We start from the raw sequence: 22086 nt of genomic DNA, 5'->3' as shown, positions 1-22086 counted from the left end.
GGGAATACGTGGCAATCGCACATTCGATTTCAACTGAACAACATAAGGGGAGATATCAAGTAGGCCCACGTCATTTGGACCCGTCGCCCACAAAGATGCAGGAAGAGAACTCAATTCCGGTGGAAGCTTATCGAGGGACAAGTACATGGGAGAGACTACCCTCTCTCCGAACGTAAGCTTTACACCCGCAGGAGAACAATACAAAGTCGCATACAAGCGTTTAAGCAAATCCAGACCCAAAAGATTTTCGCCACAACCAGTAGACAAAATCAATGGAGCTTCGAGCTCACGTGGCCCAATTTTAAGGGGCAAAGGGCGCGAAACTGGATTGCTAACGGGGGCGCCAGAGAATCCAACGGAAACATTTGTTAAGCCAGACAAAGGTGCGCCAGGGAGTTTCGAATGTATGATAGAACTTTTCGCTGCACCAGTGTCCAACAGAAAAGGCTCAACGACGCCCGATGTAGCAACTGCGACGTAAGGCCCTCTCTGATCAACCGGAACTGATACCACTCCCTCTCCTTGTCTTTGGCTGTCCTAGTAATTACTATCGTCAGGTCCCTGATCGACGTAATAATCGTCTACATTGTACTGCGCAGATCGTCCTTGCGATGATCCACGTTGATCGAAACAGTTATTAGAATTTGATGAATGGTCAGAGCGATCATTCTGAGCACCACGACCTCTACCACGTGATGCGTGCTGTGCACCACCACGACCTCCTCTAGACGAATTACCACCACTACGGTCATTTAAAGCAGGACAATTGAATTTAATGTGTCCCTCCTGTCTACAATAAGCACATTGATTGTACCCTAATGAAGATCTCTGAAAAGATGAATCATTACGCGGCTGCGATCGATTCGATTGCGACTGCGATCTATTCTGCTGAGGCGCATTCTGATTAGAACGCGGCGGATATGCTTGTTGTAACAACACTTTAGTTTTCAGCTCTTTCGTCTTTTTATCGGCACGGTCATTTTCCTCTTTTTCTCTATTTTCGTAATATTGTGCCGTAGCCAATATCTGAGCTGAGGTAGAAACGGCCCATGAACTTTCTGAATTTTTCAATTTATGGCTCAAGTCGGGCAATAAGTTCGATACGAATTTATCCACAAACAACCTCTGTCCACCCTCAGTACCCATATCCTGCCCACTATGATCGACGAATGTTTCCTCGAACCTCGTAAAGAAGTCTGAAACACTCTCATCTTTCTTCTGCTTACAGGCTGACAACTTGTCCCAATTTACCCTCATAGCTGGCATAAGCGTTTTCATTAATGTAATGATTCGCTGGGGAAGAAGTTCAATCAACTGATCGGGTTTAGTAGCAGCCACTTGTCCAGTGTCTGCCGCTGTAATGGCAGCCCAATCACCACCTAATTCATTCGCGTGATCTTGGTGACGAATCTTGGCCCATACCGGTTGCGGTACGACATTGCCAAACAACATGTCGATATCGGCCAGATTCATTATCGTAGCGTCTACGAGCTGCGATAATTCTTTGTAATACCCCGCAGGATTTTTGCGAGGATCAGGCAAAGTTTGTTTCACCTGAAGCACTTCCGATCGTTTCCAAGGGAGGTGTATCCACACTCTCTGGAAATGTGCTGGTATTGGAGCATTAGCATTAGTATTATCAGCGGGTACCCAAACTGGCGGAACTTCACGCATAGGATATTGGCCAGACCCATCTCGTTGTTCAATGTCCTCAACGAACAATGCATGAGGAATAGGAGCGGGACGAAGAGATAGCAACCGCTCAATAGCACGTCGGACATTAGTGTCGACTATCAGTCCAGTTGCGAACTGAAGCCGGAGTTCAGACAGGGCGGTCAGCACCTCGTCAGGCGCATTGGCCGCTATCTGATCATGTAAGAACTTGCACATTTCATCAAACACATATCTCTGAGTAGGTATGTTGAATTGATCAAACGTTTCGAGGACAACACGAGGTGGATTTCTAACAGGGTTTATCATCCAACCCATCGCCATATTGTATAGCGCAACACGTTCTCTATTACCAGGAAGCTGGCTACGTCTCTGTGGACCATCAGAACCTGCAGACCCAAAAACAGGTCCGAGCGACTGAAAGAAGTTTGTCGCAAGGGGAGAATCACGATTACGAGTAGAGGGAGAAGAGTAAGACACAGGACTAACAAGAGAAGGAGTAGAGACGTTAGCAGCAACAGGGGTTAACAACACAGGAGCAGTAGCGTGAGCAGTAGCGGGAACAGGAGTATGTGGAAGCGGAGGAGCAGTAGGAATAGAAATAGGCAAAGGAGCAGGAACAGTCGGAAGAGCAGGTGCAGGTTGAGGAACTGGTGGAGGAATAACAGGTGGAAGAACAGGTACGGCAGGGACCACAGGAGCTGCGGTACCCTGTACGTACGGAGGTGGCGACTTCATAAGATAGGACATTAAAGAATCCTCAACTGCCTCTTCCTTCTTATCCGACTCCGTAGGCAAAACAGGATAGCATTTGTCTATGGACATACGCTGTAATCTCTCAAACACTTCCTTATCCTTATCCTCCTTATCACGCTGAAACTGCTCAGCTTTCTTCACTATAGTAGCAACAGTATCTCGCTGACTACGTTTATTTTGTCTGATCTCTTTCTGTCGGGCTTCTTTGCGCCAGAACCGAAAGGCATCAAACATGGCCGGCCTTGATTTACGTTCGAACAACTTTATTTCCAAATTATCTAAGATCGACGCTTCGAAGCTACCGTGAGGTGGCCAACGAAGATCGCCGTCTTTCTTTGTATATTTGATCCAATAATCGTTAAAAGCAATCGGGCCTAGCCCATGTTTGCTATATAAGTCATATGTAGGAGTTCCAACCGGAGGTATCGGACACGAGTCCTCCAGCAGGGAATCCGCACCACAAGGTCTAAAGCAACTGAACAAAGTACTGCGACCAGGCATCTTGCACACTAGCCGAGTTTCACAAACTTCAAGGGTTACGGGATTTCGGGATTTACCAAGTCCCAGCAAAGAACTAAACCCTCGGTCTTTGGCGGCTGCAGTCGTCAAACAAATACAACAACAACAAAGTACGCTAGCAAAGTGTCACCGACAAAAACACTCACACAGCGTGTACAACAAAGACACCCGCTAAAGTGTCTACAACAAAAACACTCGCTAAAGTGTTTACAACAAAGACACTCGCTAAAGTGTCTACAACCAAGAACTCTGGGAGCGACCCACAAATACTTAACTCAAAGATCAATGGCGTCCTCAGGAAGGCCCGTCAATCGTCTCGCTATACCAAGGTCTACGCCAGGCGCCAAAACAGGTCTACAGTCAGGGCAGCAGTCCGTCGCAGCCGTTAGGAGGCGGGAATCTTCGCGGGAAAAGTCTTCGGGCCACTTATTTCGACAACAGGATCGATGAAGCGGGGTGCACCTTCCCTCGGAGATTTCACACGAAGTTCCTCACGATCGTCGGGCTTGGACCGGTACCACTGATGCAGCCCCACGTTGGGCGCCAACTGAAGGACTGGGTTCTTTGGACCCAGCGGTGCCAGGGCACAACACCTGAAACCTTCGTGGGTAACCTGCTCCGGCGTACAAGTCACAGAGACACGGGACACTTCCTTCGGCGTCAAAGAGTCAAGGTTTATTTACTGCAGGGAACACAGAAGTCACAGGAAGTACATCGAGTGTAGTTCGGGGAGACTGCTTCAAATTGTATTTGTGGATCGCTCCTTTTATACAGTTTTTACCCATAGGATAACATGATACACAATAGTTTACAACCTGGTTCCCACAAGTCGCTCTCAGAGGGGTCGCTTAGATCACTTTGAAACACACAAGATCCGGAACATAAGTGCGGAAACATTTGGCGGTTCCCAACTGTAAAAACCCATCTTCCCACCATTAGCAAATTTTTATCAGCAGTAAAGTAGATCGAAATAGGAACGAAGACAGGTGCAGAGGAAGACGGAGACAGTAGGGAGATCGGAAAGGGTGTAAAAGGGGAGTGTCGAGAAGCACGAGATACAGGCATCAAAGGGACGTGCCTAATGAGATGCACGACTGAGACAATAAGCCCGTGCGGCAAGATGAGCCTCGAGCGGCGCCATCTGCCTTACAGTAGCATCCCCCTCGTCATAAAGACACTTACAAAGAACATGCGTCTTCCGCCATATCTTGGGAGTCCCAGGGTCGCGAAGCGGACAGCGTCCGTTCGCTGGCTACTTGAGGGCAAGAGACAAAATGGATGCCGTATCTAAGATGGAACCCGTGGGTACAGATGACAAACCCACATAACAAACGAACGGTTTAAGTTAGCACAGCGAAACTGCGCACACTTACAAAACTCGTCATTTGCGGTTCATAGATACTAGACTCGACCATATTCGTGCGAGTTAAAAACACCACTTACAATTGTCACGGAACCTCAGACCGGCAGAACCCAGCTGACGTGCGACCTGCCTCGCTGCTAGCGAAAGTGCTTAAAGAGGGCCCTGCTGCTGAACCCCTGCACCGACTCTACTCCAAAGCGGCTGTCTCCCTACCCCCGTGAGGAGGTGGGGCGGTACCCCGAGTCCGGAGCTGGGTGCCCCCCAGTTGGTGTCTGACCTTGAGACGCGTGACGCCCCTGCGGTATTGGTGGGGTGTATGACAGGAGGGCCCCGCCTGCCTCGCATACAGTGAGATCCCACCGGAAGATAAAAAACAGTTAGAGGTGAGGATCCCAAGAGATTAGAGCGCTAGCGCGAAAAAAGGCTCCAGGAATGGACGGCTTCCCAGTAGAATACTACAGCACTTACTCAGCCCGGTTTACCCCACGCATGGCAGTAATATATAATGATGTACTTGACACAGGGGAGCTTCCAGGCTGCCTCAGGGAATCGGTCATAGTCACCTTCCCCAAACTGCATAGAGATCCAACCCTGCCCTCTTCCTATAGATCAATAACCCTCCTCAATACGGATTGTAAGAAACTGGGGAAAATCCTAGCAGAACGATACACCCACATTCTGACACTATTAATTCACCCAGACCAATACAGATTCATCCCGAGGCTCACTACCTGGCAAAACCCACGTAGACTTTTCCATATACAGTATGAGATGAGCACGCAATTCCCTAAAGCAGCATGTCTCACACTAAACCTTGAAAAGGCCTTCGACATGCTACTATGGCCCTATTTATTTGAGGTCCTCAGCAGGATAAACAGAGGACCCACTTTAGTGGCCTACACAAAACTCCTTTATACCAGCCTCACCTCAAGAGTTAGGATAGGCAGGTATATCTCATCAGCGTTTGCTGTGGAAAGGGGAACAAGGCAGGGATGCCCCTTGCCCCCCTCCTGTTTGCCCCAGCGGTGGAACCCCTGGCAATACGTCTGCGCCAGGAGGGTGAGGAATGGGGTATCCCATTGGCAGACACGACACACTGTGTATCCCTCTACACGGACGACCTTTTGATATTTGTCCACGCCGCTACTCAAGACCTGACACCCATATAGCAGACATGCAAAACTTCACAGAGGCTTCAGGTCTCGGGGTTAGCTGGGGAAAATGCACTATTTATCTGCTCAGCACTCACATAGCCTTATTCGAAATACAGGTAGGAGCATAAACACTTGCTTGGAATGCCGAAGCGCCCAGATATCTGGGAGTGAGATTATACAACTCCCCTAAGGACCTGTACGGAGAGAATCATCGCAGGGCTTTGGCAGGACTACGGTCAGCGGTGGGGTTCTGGAAAACACTACCCCTGGCCCCCATAGGACGTGTGGCGCTAGCCAAACTGATCAGGGTCCCACGAATGCTATATCACTTTGCCAACCTCCCAGTTATACCACCGCGGCCATTCTTTGCAGAGTTGGAGTCCCTACTTACTGAGCTGATCTGGGGGGGTCATCACAGGGTAGCCCTGTCTACACTACACATTTCCACGACGGGTGGGGGGTTGGGAGCGCCTTCCTTCAAGGCATACTTCCTGGCAGCACAGCTGCAATGGCTGTCATACTGGACCGCAAGGCGTCACACGGGGAAAACCTTCACATCGGAGGTCCGCACGCCATTGCCAGTAATCCACCGGATTCTACTACCGGGCACCAAACCCATGCATACACGGCTCTTACAGATGTCCATTGCCCGCACCTGTATGTTGAGCATCCATCGCATGTCCAAGGAAAGGCACTCATACTCACCCCCGCTCCCACTGGTGGGCTTCCCGAGGGAAGATACATACTACACCTCCGGCACTCTTCAAGTCTGGACTGACCTCACTGTCACGGAAATAGACTCCCTATTTGAAGACTTGGCCTCAGTGTTGGTTTGTGTGCCGTTTTGAATATTTTTGACCCTTGCACCATTGTGTGATTACCCTGTCACTTTAGGCTTTTTTACTCACTGCCGTAAGCGGTTCTCTGGCTAGCTCGTTGTTATTCTAGCACCTGATTGAGACTCTCTTTTAAATCATGCCACACACTTCTATTAGAGGCCATTCATATCACTCGGATACTTCCGACATCACGCTCTTTAACAATGACTTGCGATGTTGCTCTCCTTGGGCCTCAATGTTGTTTGTGTGCCTTTTTGACCAATGTACCATTGTGTGATTACCCCGTCACCTACGGCTTGTGCAATTCCATGCTTTTTCACCCATGGCCGTGGGGGGCTTTTTATAATTCACCCAGGCCTTAATTTACTGCGCCACGGGCTACATGTACAATTAGATATGGCCTTTTGGATTTTTTCCATGCTTTGTTCTTGTACTGGCCCGCACCCATTTTTGGCTCATTTACACTCGGCCATGCCCAGGGGTAGTACCTCAGTGCCCATTGTAGCTGCTGGTACTTTGACGTTGGTGGTACACTAATTGCCATACCCCCTGCCAATGTACTCCAACATGGTGACCCTGCTATTTATTTATCTTTTGCTATGCAACAGCCACATCTTACATCCTAATAGTACCAGATATCTCTCTCTCCCCTAAGGTTTGTGGATTTTGTCCCCCCTACTGTGAGCAGAACACGCTGCAGTTCCTTTCCTCCTTAAATGCGACTCTGAATGATTCGAGTCCCCGGGTGGTTATTGATCAACCACTTTGTCACCCTAGCAGTAAGTTGCTCATTCATTGGTGCCATTTAAGACGGTGACTCTCCTAGTCGTATAGCCTCATCATGGATCTCTTTCCCTCTTCATGGGAGCTCAATTGAAGCCCTACTTTCCCAGTGAATACGGCAGATTGGTCCTCCGTTGCCCCTATATACGTAGGTATTCCTACCTTTCTTCCACTTTAGTAGCACACACATACTTGTAAATATTCCCATTACACACCGTTTGTCATCCACAGGTGCTCACACAGTCCTGAAGAGGACTCTACCTCAAGGACCATAAACATCCTGCATCTAGGGGTCGAAACGTTGACTACACTCCAAATACAATCTCTAGGCGCACAGCATATAATTAATTTTTGGTTCCGTTTGAGTTATGTATTATTTTGGGAACAGTCCTATCATGTATGGAAATGTACATAGAAACTTGTATTGATGTACTTATGTCACTCTTGCCTTTCCATGTCCAACCTTCCCACACTTGAACACTCTATCTCCATTCCTTTCTTTCCTGACCACCAAGAGCACTGTGAATATTATTACACTTTTGTCTAACTGTGCATATCTGTGGAATACTATGAATTGTTTTGTTCTAGATATTGCTTGGATAATACAAAATTTCAATAGTGGATATTAACCACATCTCAACCTGTGTTGTCTATCTTTCTTTGTGCTACTATGATTTTTATTTAGATTAATTGCTCCACTGCCAAGACCACATTTTTTGATACTGTAGTCCCCTATTTGAAGACGGCAAACTTAAAACTTATGCCCAAATGACTGCACAGTACGGTCTCCCACCTGGGCAATTCTTAACACATAGGCAACTGATTGACAGCCAGCCGTCGATATTGGGACCCGACAGCAGGGGACCCTCCAACACACCTAGAGATTGACACTATGCTGCACATGGGGATAGGGTGCCACCTAGTTACATGGCTCTATAAAGCTATACAGGAGCTCATTCTCCCCTCATTGCAACCGTTACATCAGAAGTGGGAAGCGGAAACAGGAAGGGTGTTCAATGACAAAGAATGGGATGTGGCCCTGGAATATCCTAAAAAGGTCTCCAGGAATGCACGTTTTCGAAATATACAATTCAATATCCTTCACAGAGCGTACCTCACACCCCACCGGCTCCATAGGTTTTACCCTGACACGAATTTTGCCTGCCCCCGATGTCAAGTGCCAGAAGGGAACTTTAAGCACATGTTCTGGGATTGCTCTAACCTTCAGGAGTATTGGGACCGAGTCCACCAGACACTTAGGGCAACGACCAACATCACAACCATTTCCACCTGGGAGGCGTGCACCCTTGGAATATTCCGTAGACGGAAGACTCAAAAAGTGCAGTGTCGCTTTATGTCCCTCGCTATCCTCTTAGCGAAAAGGGGAATAGCTATGCACTGGTCGGCCCCGACGGGCCCCCCGATAGCAGCCTGGATAGGAGCCTTAAAAAAATGGGGCAAGGTGGAGGAGGAGGTGTTGCGGGACGAGGAAGTAAAAGGTACCTGCAGACATCCCATCTCTCTCGAGTGGGCACAACTACTGCACACCTTTACACACGAAACCACCCTTGAGGAAACGCCAGCAAACTCCCAAACCCAGGCCCCACTCACACCCCTTCCGGGATCCAACATAGACACTCCGGGGTCAGAGCAACGCAATTAGGTTTCCACCAATATTTGAGTCACGCCTGAACATCCCCCCGGTTGATGTAAAAATACCCAATAAGAACTGTTTCACACTCCGACCCCCCACTGCATGAAGGAACATATGTCATCGTACAATCACACTGTAAGGAGACATTACCACCACCCACACCATTGACCATCCCAAACCGAAATTTGGTGACTCTCTGCCACCCCCACCCATAGCTCACCCAAAAATTTACAGGTTCGAAGTTCTGCATTTGCAGTTATGATTGTAATGTTAGTTTGTTGGGAATGTACTCAATCAAGAACAGACACATTACGCACTGAGAGCAGGCACACAAAAGCAGTGGGATAGCACAGGTCCATTGATAGCAAGAACACATGAAATCAATACTGCAATTGTCACTGACGTGTAACAGCTGGTGGGCTCACTTTCCAAATGCCACTCCCTACTGTCGGGCGATTTTAATAGATGAATGTTGACGAAACAAATAAGTGTTAACCTGCGCCAGATCCACACCTTAATACAATTGTGAAACTGTGTATAGCAAATGTGTTGAGATGTATGAAATTTCTTAGGAAAAACCTCAATAAACAAATTTCAAACAAAAAAAAACAAATACAATAACTAAGTTTCCTATTTGGTTACAAGTTGACAAAAAAGGGCACAGCACATCCCGGTGAGAAGTCAGAACCTGGCTCGTCCAGACGGTTGCTGTCTCTTAGCTTCTCTCTCCTGTCATCCCAATCCCCTTCTCTTTTGGACCATCTGCCAGGACTCCTGTTTCTATTCAGTAGTGCTGAGAGTTGTTCCAAGAGGATAGGAGAACTATCATCGCCCCTGAAAACGTCCCTGGACTACAGGTGAGTGGCTTGAGATAAAACTAACAGGAATTGCTCTCTACATGTAGTATGGAGCGACGCAGGAGCTGCGAACGAGTGGGAGGCTGAGCCACGGTGGCGCCACGGGCCCTGGTTTGGCCGTGCTGATGGCGGATTGATGTGCGCTGCCCTAGTGGGGAGTGAGGATCCACACCAAGTGCCTCCCACAAAAGGGGGATGCACTGGCACTGCGAGAACCGGTGATGACCAAGGAGCCACAAGTGAAGCCTGCCGGCGACCGTCCCCCTGCTTTACTACAGTGGGCCTCCCATTGCCCACATACATGCTGGATCATCAATACCCAGTACGCCGAACAGGTACTCACCAGAGCCTGGGACTACTAGTATGGTGCTCCCTGCCATAACACCGGCTGTGCTTCATGCCTGTACCTACTAAAGCACAGCAAACAACTTATCAACTTCAACACTGCACCAGAAACGGCACGCCTCCGGCCATTATGAACGTAAGTGCGCACTTCCATTTTGCTGTGTGACTTGCCTATTACGAACACTAATGACTGGAGTAGGTGGCGCGGGGGCCCATGTTGACTGAGGGTTGCACAGCGCATGGACTTACAATGCTAGTTTAAAGCGGCCAACGCTGCAGCTAATAGCCCTACTGGAACATTTACATATTGAAACACTGCTGGGAGAATTTAGATGATAGCATAAAAGACCCGGAGTACAGAAAAGCCAACATGCCGGTAAACCTCCTCTGACACGTTCGCAGGGTTTCACTGCAGGGAGAGGGCGGCAGGAAAACAGAAAGTCCACGCATGACTGTTAGTCCCGCAGGCAGACATTGGCAAATACTGCCGCTCACCCACTCAGCCTGGCGTGGTTCATGGAGGACCAATCAAAATGAGGGGCCGGGCCCAAATACCTGTACATCACCTAAAACTGGACAAATATGCATACAACAAAGATCCACCGGACCAGTCAGGACCACACACTGAGCGAGGGGAAAGCCTTACGACTGAGAAACCCGCAGAAGTCACTTTGCAAGATATCATGACCACTTTGACCAAGCTTCAAACTACTGTGGAGTCGATCTCTACAGACATTTAATTAATTTGCGCTGACTTCCAGAAAATGGCCACGAGGGAGATGGAGGTTGAAACCACGAAAGCCACTCTCTCCACGGATACAGCCGCTCTACAGTGACATGTCAAGCAACTAGAAGCAGATAACAAATTAATGGCGGTCAACCTCTTCGATCAGGAAGGCTGCTCGAAATGCAACAACGTCCGAATTTTTGGCGTGCCAGAAAGGGCGGAGGCCCTCGACTTGTATGTTGAAGGCCTCATAAGGAACCAACTACAACCACGTGGATTGTCCAACTTCTATTCAGTTGCAAGGGCCCACTGAGTGCCGGGTGGCAGACCATGGCCCGGGCCCCCCCGGCCCATACTTGCCTGCATCTTCAACTTCCGTGATCGAGACACGATCCTACAAACAACCCAAATTGCTCCTCCAACTCGTCTTGAGAACTATACTGTTGCATTCTTTCCAGACTATACAACACTGTCAAGAAAAAAATAGGAACCCCAGAGCTAAAATACTCCATGCTATTCCCAGCAAAGTTAAGGGTAAAAGCTGAGGGGAAACTTTGGTTCTATGAGCCATCTGAAGAAGCCCACGACTGGCTGGTATCAGGGCCTAAAAGACCGGGAAAGAAACAACAGCATCGGCCGCTGGAGGGTGTGTCTCCAGACTCGAGTGAATCAAGCTCAACAGAGGATGCAACGCAGGCGAAAAGTGGACAATGAGGATAGGGTTTGACTCTGTGATTCTATAACTGCTATGGGGAAGGACTCAGCGAGGCTGACGGTGGGCCTGAATGCTGGCCAACTTGACTGCAACGGGTCAATGCTCGTGACCGGAATCGTTGTGAATTCAGTACTACCTGGCGTCTTCACTGGTGTGGGACAAAGACTTTTTGTTTGAACATTTTGCCGATATGCCATGCTTTGACCACGGGGACTTCTCCCCCCCTCACGCAAGTACAAGTTATAGGGGAAAAGCACTCTGCGAAATTTGGGTGGCGGCTGGTTTTAGGTCTGCCAAGCAGGGAGGCATAAACGGGGAGGGGGAATGGGACCATGATTTTTCTAATGTTACAGGTACATTACGAGAATACTAGGGATATATATCTGCATCGGATGGCCTTCCCTACCCTGAGTAAATTCCTACTTACACTCCCACAATGCGAACTGTTACAGGAGGGGCGACTTTAATGCCACAGTAGATGCCACCATTGATCGACAGCCCCCCCCCAGAGATCAAAGTGGCACAAACCTCCATTTATCAGAATACCTTGCGCCTTTGGTTTCATGGATGCTTGGCGCTCGTGGTTCCCTACAATACACCTTCCACTCAGGAGTCCATGACAGTCTCTTGGGAATAGATAAGATTTTTACACTGGCGACAGGTCTAAAGAGAGGATTGGAGATATCACACCTACCCAGGGGTATTTCCCGTCACTTTTAGGAATCGTGCTGGGACTGGTGCTACTGGTATGATTTCTTTTAGATGTGATCTACCCAATGGTCCATTAATGAATCATGTTCTCCTGCCTTCCTAAAATACTATTTGCAAGCATATGCACTCTGGTTACATAGTATTTAAAAGCATGTGCACTCTGAATACATAGTATTTATATGGGCATGTTGTAGTCACGTGTCCAGGTAGCAGTGATTGTCACGTTCACCGCACGTTCCCTAAACATGTAACTGAGGCTATAAATTGCCACACCCATCATCACTTGGCACTTGGCTGTCTATCTTCACCACGAAGGAGCTCGTCGGGATTCAGTGGCTGCTTTGGATTTTAAAGATTGGGTTCTTCTCTACACCTCCCTGGAACAAACAGATCGTTGACCCTTGCTGTGCTCAAGAAACAGCTGATCATCTCTTGTGACAACTACAGGAAGCAGCATGTCAATTTCACTTCATCTCTGAAAGCTGGCTTCAGCAGTCTGCCGTCCAGACTTCCCAGAGCTAAGTTTAACTTTTAAATACATTGTGAATTGCTATTACTTAATAGGCCTTTCTCTGGAATGGATGCACAGAGGAAAGTCAAACTCCAGGACACATTTTGACATTAAAAGCTTTTAAAAACAATGGTTTGATCTTTATTGAAAAAGCGGTGATAGTTTTCTTTGAGCAATACTGTTTAGGAGTCTAAGCTGTAATTAGATATACTTTATTACAGAGGCATTGTAACTTTTTGGTTGCTAATCATCACCATAATTAAGGTGATTGGGATTTAGAGTCATAAATGATAATTTTGAAAGGAAACGGAACACAAGAATATAATATGTTGTTTAGTTTCTTAGCAATGGTGTAAACTAGATCTTTGAGAGAAATCCGCAGTTCCTAAAAGAGTGAACACATCCCTGTTTGAAACTAAAGGTCATTAATATGTTATAGTAAGATACATTTTTTATTGGTACGGTGCATAAGTTAATTACATGGAAATGTATAGGATTTTTATTACATCTCTTGACATTTAGGTGCCGCTCCTGTTACCAAGAATTGAGATCCTGGCAGGCCCAGATAACAGACTGTGGCAGTCTCATTCTCTCTTGTTTTCTCTCTCTTCCAATTCCACTTCCATTTTGGAACAATTGCCAGGGCTTCTGTAAATCAGTGGTGCTGAGAGTTGTTCTTAGAGGGTTGAGGAGCAAGCATCGCACCTACAGAGGCTCCTGGATTTCAGGTGAGTGGCTGGTCTCACAACTTGACAGTCACTCCCCAGGTTCAATTAAATAAACCTCTCATATTCCGGGACGACAACGCATTTTCCCCGTCTACCCGGGTTCCCCAAAAACCCTAAGATTTGGAAGTGTCTACTTACAACCACGAGACAGTATTTTGTGGAAAACGAGCACTCAGTCACATCCCTGACGACTCTATGGGAGGCATATAAGACAGTACTGCGGGGCCAAGCAATCTCATTATTCACATGCCATAAACATGACCAATTACAACACTTGGAGGCTCTGGAGAGGGAGGTAGGTCAAGCCAAAGAAGATCATGCTTCAGACACCAATGACACCACGGCAAACAAACTGAACTTGTCCAAGCAGGAATACAGATACTATATGTGAGAGGAGGTGAAGAGTAAGCTCACCAAGACACAGGACACTATTTACGAGGTTGGAGATAAGGCGGGCAAGCTCAAAGCCTTGCTGGATAGACGGGAGAATGCCAGTCACTGGGTGGCACAATTGAGACTGGACAATACAGACATCACAACTGATCTGCAGCAGATAGTTGTTGCAGTAGCGCTCCATTACAAAACAGTATATACACCTTCAGCCACAGACACGATAGAAGACAATCTTGCATTTCTCAAAGATATCCAGATGCCTACACTTGCCCCTAGCGAAATGCAGGAACTATAGGCAGATTTGACGTCAGAGGAACTGACACTAGCAATAGGTGCACTACACACTGGGAAAGTTATTGGCCCTAATGGCATACCTACCAAATTGTATAAAAAAGCAGTGAGTCACATTGCACCACACATGTAAGAGATGTATGTAGAGCGCCTACCAAGGGGAGAGCTTCCCAGGGATCAACGTCTAGCTACAATAGTGTTGGTACATAAACCTGGTAAACCACCACAGGAATGCACATCTTATCGGCCGATTTCACTGCTAAATGCAGAGGCCAAAATACTGGCTAAGGCGCTGGCCACCAGACTACCACCCTATCTCATAAAGTTGGTGAACCCAGATCAGTCAGGTTAATGCCAGGTCGTAACACAGCTCTTAAACTGCAGCAGCTACATGGCGTTGTGGCACATTTACCACTCATTGAGGAAGACGCTGTCATTATATACCTGGACGCGCATATGGCATATGATTTAGTTAAATGGTCTTTTACCTTTTTGCAGTCCTCAGATACCTAGGCTTTGGCCCCAAGTTTTGCATGTGGGTCCAGCTACTCTATATGAAACCCCTAGCACATGTGGTAGTGAATGGACACATCTCGCCCGACTTCACCTTGGGAAGAGGGACAAGGCTGTCCCTCATCACCGTTCCTGTTCCTGTGGCCTGGATAAGACGGGACCCTGTCATTCGGGGGCTAAAATAGACGGAGGGCTGGGAGGCCCGCATTTCCTTACATACAGATGATGTGCTGCAATCCCCTGCACGTTCCATTAATTGCCTCCTGGATATTTGCGCTGCATATGGCAAAGTCTCAGGTTATACTATTAACTGGGCAAAGTCACTTCTATACGTGCTTAGTGGCCTTCCACTGCGACTACAAAGAAACTGTGAGATACAGATTGCGGATGGCGGGTTTAAGTACTTGGGGCTTCATATTACGCCCCAGCCTAAGCAGTACAATGAAAAAAACTCTGTGAACCCCTTGGACGGTTCCACTGTGATGTAAAACACTGGCGCTCCCTACCATTGACGCTGTTGGGAAGAGCTACAAAATACCCTGTTTCCAGTTCCCCCCACCTATTTTAAAGCAATTGAAACTGAAGTAAGCAATCTCCTTTGGGATGGAAAACCCACCCGCATAGCTATGCATAAATTGGTGAAGGGATAGTATGATGGCAGAATTGCCCATCCAAATATAAAAGTATACTATTGGGCTTCACAGCTCACCGTAATAAACTAATGGATCCATGCTCCGTAAGAGGAACCAGCGTTGCGTATGGACAGATATGTCCTCAATGCCGAGGGTGTCATGGGAGCACTCTATAATAAGCATCGGGGGACTACCCTCATAGGACCAGTAGCACACACAGTACAAATATGGTTCACTACACTCCGCACACTTGGCTGGGAGGGGGTTGGAACACAGGTCACACCACTTTGGGAAACCCGACGATTAAGCATATTACGCAAAAGCAAAGGATTTAAACAATGGGACCTAATAGGTATCTCATGGGTGGGGCTCTGTGGAATAAGGGCAAGATCATTGCATTTGCTCAGCTCCAAAAACCATATGGGATGGCATCAACGGAAACCTTTAGTTACATGCAGATTAGACACACACTCATGAGAACTATCCCATCGAGAACTGAGCTCCCAAGGGCCTCACCATTAGAGGATAGACTATTGACGGACCACATTACAAAAAAAGTGATTTCCCAAACCTACCATAAAATTATAAATAACCAACCAGACCCCACAAAAATCATCAAGGACAGATGGGAGACCGACATTGGGGAACTGGACGAGACAGGCCTGCAGGAGGCACTTGCTTCCCTGCTATACGTGGCAAAACGCTCTAAATTAAAGTTAGTGCAACAAAAAATCCTCCAAATATACTACACATGTACAACTATACGCTGAATGGGTCACGCTGACACACCACTCTATCTGCGGCAATGTGGGGGGATGGGTACCTTTTACTACATACACTGGGACTGCCCGGAGATAAAACCATACTGGAAGGCTGTCATGCGCACCATCTCGTGGGTGGCCGGCGCTGCTGTTGAACCGGAACCCAAGAGATCTCGCACTCTGCCTGAGCCTGTACAGCCTAAGATTCTTCTAGCTAGAGCGTAGCGCTAGATTGCCCCGCCCACCGCGCATTATTGTTTACATTTGCCGAGGCCATTTAATTCGTTACGCTTGACTGCCAAAGTGCGCTTGTGCGACAGCAGGTCTTGTACTGTACTGCCTGAAATAGTATTAGTGCCTGTAACAGTATACTGTATTAGCGCCTCCGCCATTCAGATCACGCTCGCCTACATTGTGCCCCAGTGTTGTTTTCAGATTGCCTGCTTGCTGCCATTTTGTTTATTGTGGTCCTGCCTCCTTCCCCTGATCTCCACCCCGCCTTCCTGCTGACCCTCCCTCCCACTGATACTGACCTCGCAGCTCCCCCACGATCGCGCTGTGACCGTCCTGCTCCCAGCAGAAGCGGCCGCTCCACACGCTGCTCCCAGCCTCCTCAAACCGGTATCGTTACCACTGAGACCCGATCTCGCACTCTGTCCGCGCCTGGACCGCGCCCAGCGCCAGACCCCCTGGTCCCCGCAAAGCGCTCTCCTCAAGCATAACATATGACGCCGCCACCCTCCTAGCCCTTAACCCCGGACACACACCTCTATGCTGCGTAGCTGCCCCAGGACTCACCCATGGACCCTTCGCCTGCCACTATTGCAAATTTACCAGCATCAGGACCCACTCCACACCCACTAACCCCAAACACAGCTCCGACTCTAACCACCTGAAGTGCATCCTGCTCAACACCCGCTCGGTTCACAGGCACGCCACCGAACTCTGGGATCTACTCGACACTACAGCACCGGACGTCGCCTTCCTTACTGAAACATGGATGAACGCATCATCAACACCCGATATTGCCATAGCCATCCCGGACAACTACAAGATTATCCCAAAAGACCGCACCAACCAAACAGGAGGAGGCATCGCCATCGTCCACAAGAACACCATCGAAATCACGACCAGCTCCGACGATAACCTCACAACCGCCGAACACCTTCACTTCCAGAACCACACCGACCCTAGAACCACACTCAGAGGCACCCTCATCTACAGGCCTCCAAGAACCCGTAAACAATTCAGCGAAGACATCACTGACTTCATCAGTCCACATGCCCTCGCCTCCGAGAACTACATTCTACTAGTAGACCTCAACTTCCACCTGGACAAGAAACACGACAGCAACACCACCACCCTCCTCGACAACCTGGCCAATCTCGGCCTCAAACAACTTGTTGACACCCCCACCCATGTAGCCGGACATACGCTCGACCCAATCTTCACCTCCAGCAAACACATCTCCTTCGATCGCACCACAGCTCTCCATTGGACGGACCACAGTTGTGTTCACTTCAGCTACAAAACCACCTCGACCCACAACCCCCCACAACCTATCCCCCGAAGAAAATGGAACAAAATCACCACCGACCAACTCCTCACATCACTCAACCAAAACCCACCCGCCCTCTCTTCAGACCCAAACCAAGCTGCCATCAAATTCAAACAATGGATCACTCACAGCGCGGACAAATTAGCACCCTTGAAATACCATCACACCAAACAAGACAACAAAAAGGCCCCCTGGTTCAACGACGACCTTAAGAAATCCAAAAAGTTATGCCACACTCTCGAGAAAACATGGAGAAAAAACCCTACCACCGACAACATGACCACCTTCAAGGCAGCCACCCGCAAACACCACCAGATGATCCGAGCCACCAAGAAATCAGCACTCAAGAATCGACTCAACAACAACGCCCATAACAGCAAGAAACTATTCAACATCGTCAAAGAATTCACCAACCCCACCGCTGCCTCAAACGACATCACTCCCTCCCAAAACCACTGCGATTCGTTATCCTCCTTCTTCTACAACAAAATTGCCGACATACATAACAGCTTCGAAAACAACTCCAACAAACAATCCTCTCCACCCCCCTCAGAACCTAAACCGCCCTCTAACAACCTCAGCGCATGGAACACAGTCACCACTGAAGACACCATCCGCCTCATGAATTCCATCCACTCTGGCTCGCCAACCGACCCATGTCTCCACCACATCTTCAACAAAGCAGACTCCATCATCGCACCCCATCTCCATGATGTCATCAATTGCTCCCTCAGCTCGGCTACCTTCCCAGAAAGCTGGAAACATGCCGAAGTCAGCGCCCTCCTGAAGAAACCCACAGCAGACCCTTCCGAACTTAAAAACTACCGCCCCATATCCCTCCTCCCATTCCCGGCCAAAGTCATTGAGAAAGCCGTCAATAGCCAACTCTTCGCCTTCCTCGAATCCAACAACTCCCTCGATCCCTCACAGTCTGGCTTTCGAGCCAAACACAGCACTGAAACCGCCCTCATCGCAGCAACAGACGACATCCGAACACTACTGGACAACGGAGAAACAGTGGCCCTCATTCTACTTGACCTCTCCGCCGCCTTCGACACTGTTTGTCACAGCACACTCATACAACGCCTCAGCAACGTCGGCATAAAAGGAAAAGCCTTGGACTGGATCATCTCGTTCCTAGCCGGGAGAACTCAGAGAGTCCGACTTCCCCCTTCAAATCAGAAGACACCGAAGTCATCTGCGGTGTACCACAAGGATCATCACTCAGTCCCACCCTCTTCAACGTTTACATGAGCCCACTCGCCTCCATCGCACGTCAACACAACCTAAACATCATCTCCTACACTGACGACACCCAACTGATCCTTTCCCTCACCAAAGACCCCAACACCGCCAAAACCAATCTTCACGAAGGCAGGAAAGAAGTAGCTGTATGGATGAAAGGCAGCCGCCTCAAACTTAACTCAGACAAAATGGAAGTGCTCATCCTAGGATCATCCCCCTCTGCCTGGGACGACTCTTGGTGGCCGTCGGATTTGGGGCAAGCACCCATACCCACAGACCATGCAAGTAACCTCGGCTTCATCCTAGACTCTTCACTCTCAATGACCAATCAAGTCAACGCCGTCTCGTCCTCCTGCTTCAACGTACTTCGTATGCTCAAAAAAATCTTCCGCTGGATCCCCGCCGAGACAAGAAAGACTGTCACCCACGCACTGGTTACGAGTCGACTAGACTACGGAAACACCCTCTACGCCGGAATTACAGCCAAATTACAGAAAAAACTCCAATGCATCCAAAACGCATCAGCAAGACTCATTTTGGACATCCCTCGCCAAGATCACATCACCGGACACCTGAGAGACCTCCACTGGCTTCCCGTCAACAAGAGAATAACGTTCCGTCTTCTCATCCACACACATAAGGCCCTCTACAAACTAGGGCCCGAATGCCTCAACACTCGACTATCCTTCTACACACCCACTCGCCAACTAAGATCATCCAATCAAGGCCTCGCCGCAGTTCCACGTATCCAAAGATCCACCATGGGAGGTAGATCCTTCTCCTACTTGGCGGCCAAGACCTGGAACTCACTCCCCACTCACCTCCGCCTTACACAGAACCACATCTCCTTCAGAAAAGAACTTAAAACCTGGCTATTCTATAAATAATGAACCCCCTCCCCAAGCACCTTGAGACCCTCTGGGTGAGTAGTGCGCTATATAAATTCTCGAACTTGAACTTGAACTTAAATATCTGGGAGCCGACAGACCTTAACCAAATAGCCCAAGGCTGGGCGACGTTAGGTATGATGATAACAAAATGGAACATAGCTCAACACTTGGGAGCGAGATTAATTCCCTCCTACCATCAGTGGTGCTGTGACTTGGAAGGCGCAATGGTAGCAGAGAAAGTGGTACATGTACATAGAGGATGCCCTCAGAAATGGACACAGATGTTGGGGAAATGGAATGCTTTCAGGGGAAACATTTGCGATCTGCTCCTTGTTGAGTCGGCATCAAATGTCAGTGACTAGCTGTGAAGGCCGGGGACACTGCGACACTCTCAATACTTTACATAAATACATCGGAATGATTGTGAGGGGAGATTTTGGAGAAGAGCATATAAATGTAATCAATCAGTCTATGACTAATCAATGTACCATGCTGTATCTATATCTGCGAGTATATAGTAATACGTACCAATTAATGAAAAATGCTAATACAAATGTTTTTAAACAAAGAAAAGGCTTAATATATTTTACAAACGTTTTAACGTGCATTTGCTTAATCTGGTTTCAGGCACCACGGAAACATCCAGAAATTCCAACAGAATAAGCATCAAGCAAATGGCATAGATGGCCTCCGCAAGTACCTTCCAGAAGGCAACCCTCATCAAAATAATCCGCTGCACCTGTTCCTTGCTATAAGCAATTAGAACGAGACATTTGTGAACATTCTAAAACACCTTCTAGAAGACAGCTTCTTCAAATCAATCATCTGCACCTGTTCCTTGCTATAAGCAATTAGAAAGCGCCCTTCTTAAACAATCTAAAACACCTTCTAGAAGGCAGCTTCATCAAGTTAGTTATCTGTACCTGCTCCTTGTTACAAACAATTAGAATGTTGTTTTTATGAACGTTCTAAAGCAGTCTTGTTTAAAGACTGTCCACACTTCTCCCCTTCGCTTAGCCTCTTCGTCTGCCACATAATTACCTTCGACCTCACTGCAAGGAACGTCCTACATTAGTCTCACACCTGGATGTAAAAAGAACCAAAAAAATAGGAGAGATGCATTAACAGACTTTATTTTACTATGTGCTGAGCTCAGTCACAACATAGCGCTGCAAACAAAGGTAACCAGTGTTTCTGTGCAACTTGTAAATGCTGTTGGCAGGGCTCTGCCGGAGAGGACTTGGGTGAAGCTAACCCCATCCAATTTTGCTTGTGGGTTTGATGCTGAAATCATAGTCACCGAAATCAAATATTCCCTTGGCAAGATTACTAAGAAATAAAGCCCAAATGTTAGTATTGGACACTACTATTGTGCAATCATGACAAATCATATATATATATATATACATATATATATATATATATATATATATATATATATATATCTATATATATATATATAGATATATATATATATATATATATATATATATATATATATATATATAGATATATATATATATATATATATATATATATATATAGATATATATATGATATATATATATATATATATATATATATATATATATATATATATATATATATATATATATATATATATATATATATATATATATATATATATATATATATATATATATATATATATATATATATATATATATTACCTACTGGCGATAGCCAGTAGGTATATATAGTTAGGATTATTTCTCTATGGAACTTTTGAAAATTCTATGTCTAATAACTTTGGCGTTTGTGGACGGAATCGGCTGAAATTTTCAGGAAAATGGCACATTTTGTTTCTGAGCAGCCCTTGAAAATTTGGGGGGGTTTCGTCCAGGGGGGCCGAGAAAAAAGGGGGGTCCCAAAACGCGTTTTTCCCATGTTAATTTCCATAGGGCGTTTGGCCTCACTTTTAGCTCGAACGGCTGAATGGATTTGCACGAAACTTGGCAGAATTGTAGGGACTGGTAGCCCGATGTGCCTTTGCTGGGTCTCAATATATGTGCTCCAGTGGATTTTGAGAAATTAATGTTTTAAAAAATGTATATATCTGTGACAGCGTCCTAGATAGCACTCCAGATCGCGTACTTTTCGCGTCACGGAGCTTTGCGAAGCGAAGCTGATTGGCTCTCCGGTGTCTGTCAACATTCTAAACAGTCCGGAGCGGCCGCCATCTTGTCTCTCGGTAGGATTGAGAGACAAGAGGAGGAGAAAAACGAAGGGGGAATTTAATGAAAGGAGGCAAGGAAGACCCCTCTTGACCCCCTAGGAATGATGTTGGCGTTATTAAAGGGTCCCGTGGGGAAAATAAAAAAAAAATTGATTTTTCACGGTAGAAGCGCTTCCCGGGCCGCGAACTGGGCCGCAAACTGGTAGCGAAACGGGAATTCACCATTTTGTGTTTCGGTTTAATTAAATTACAGGGTATAAGGGTGTACGGGAG

This window comes from Lissotriton vulgaris, chromosome 7, assembly GCF_964263255.1.
Source record: "Lissotriton vulgaris chromosome 7, aLisVul1.2, whole genome shotgun sequence".
Lineage (NCBI taxonomy): Eukaryota > Metazoa > Chordata > Amphibia > Caudata > Salamandridae > Lissotriton > Lissotriton vulgaris.
The sequence above is the reverse complement of the archived record's forward strand: the minus strand, read 5'-3'. Positions refer to the sequence as shown.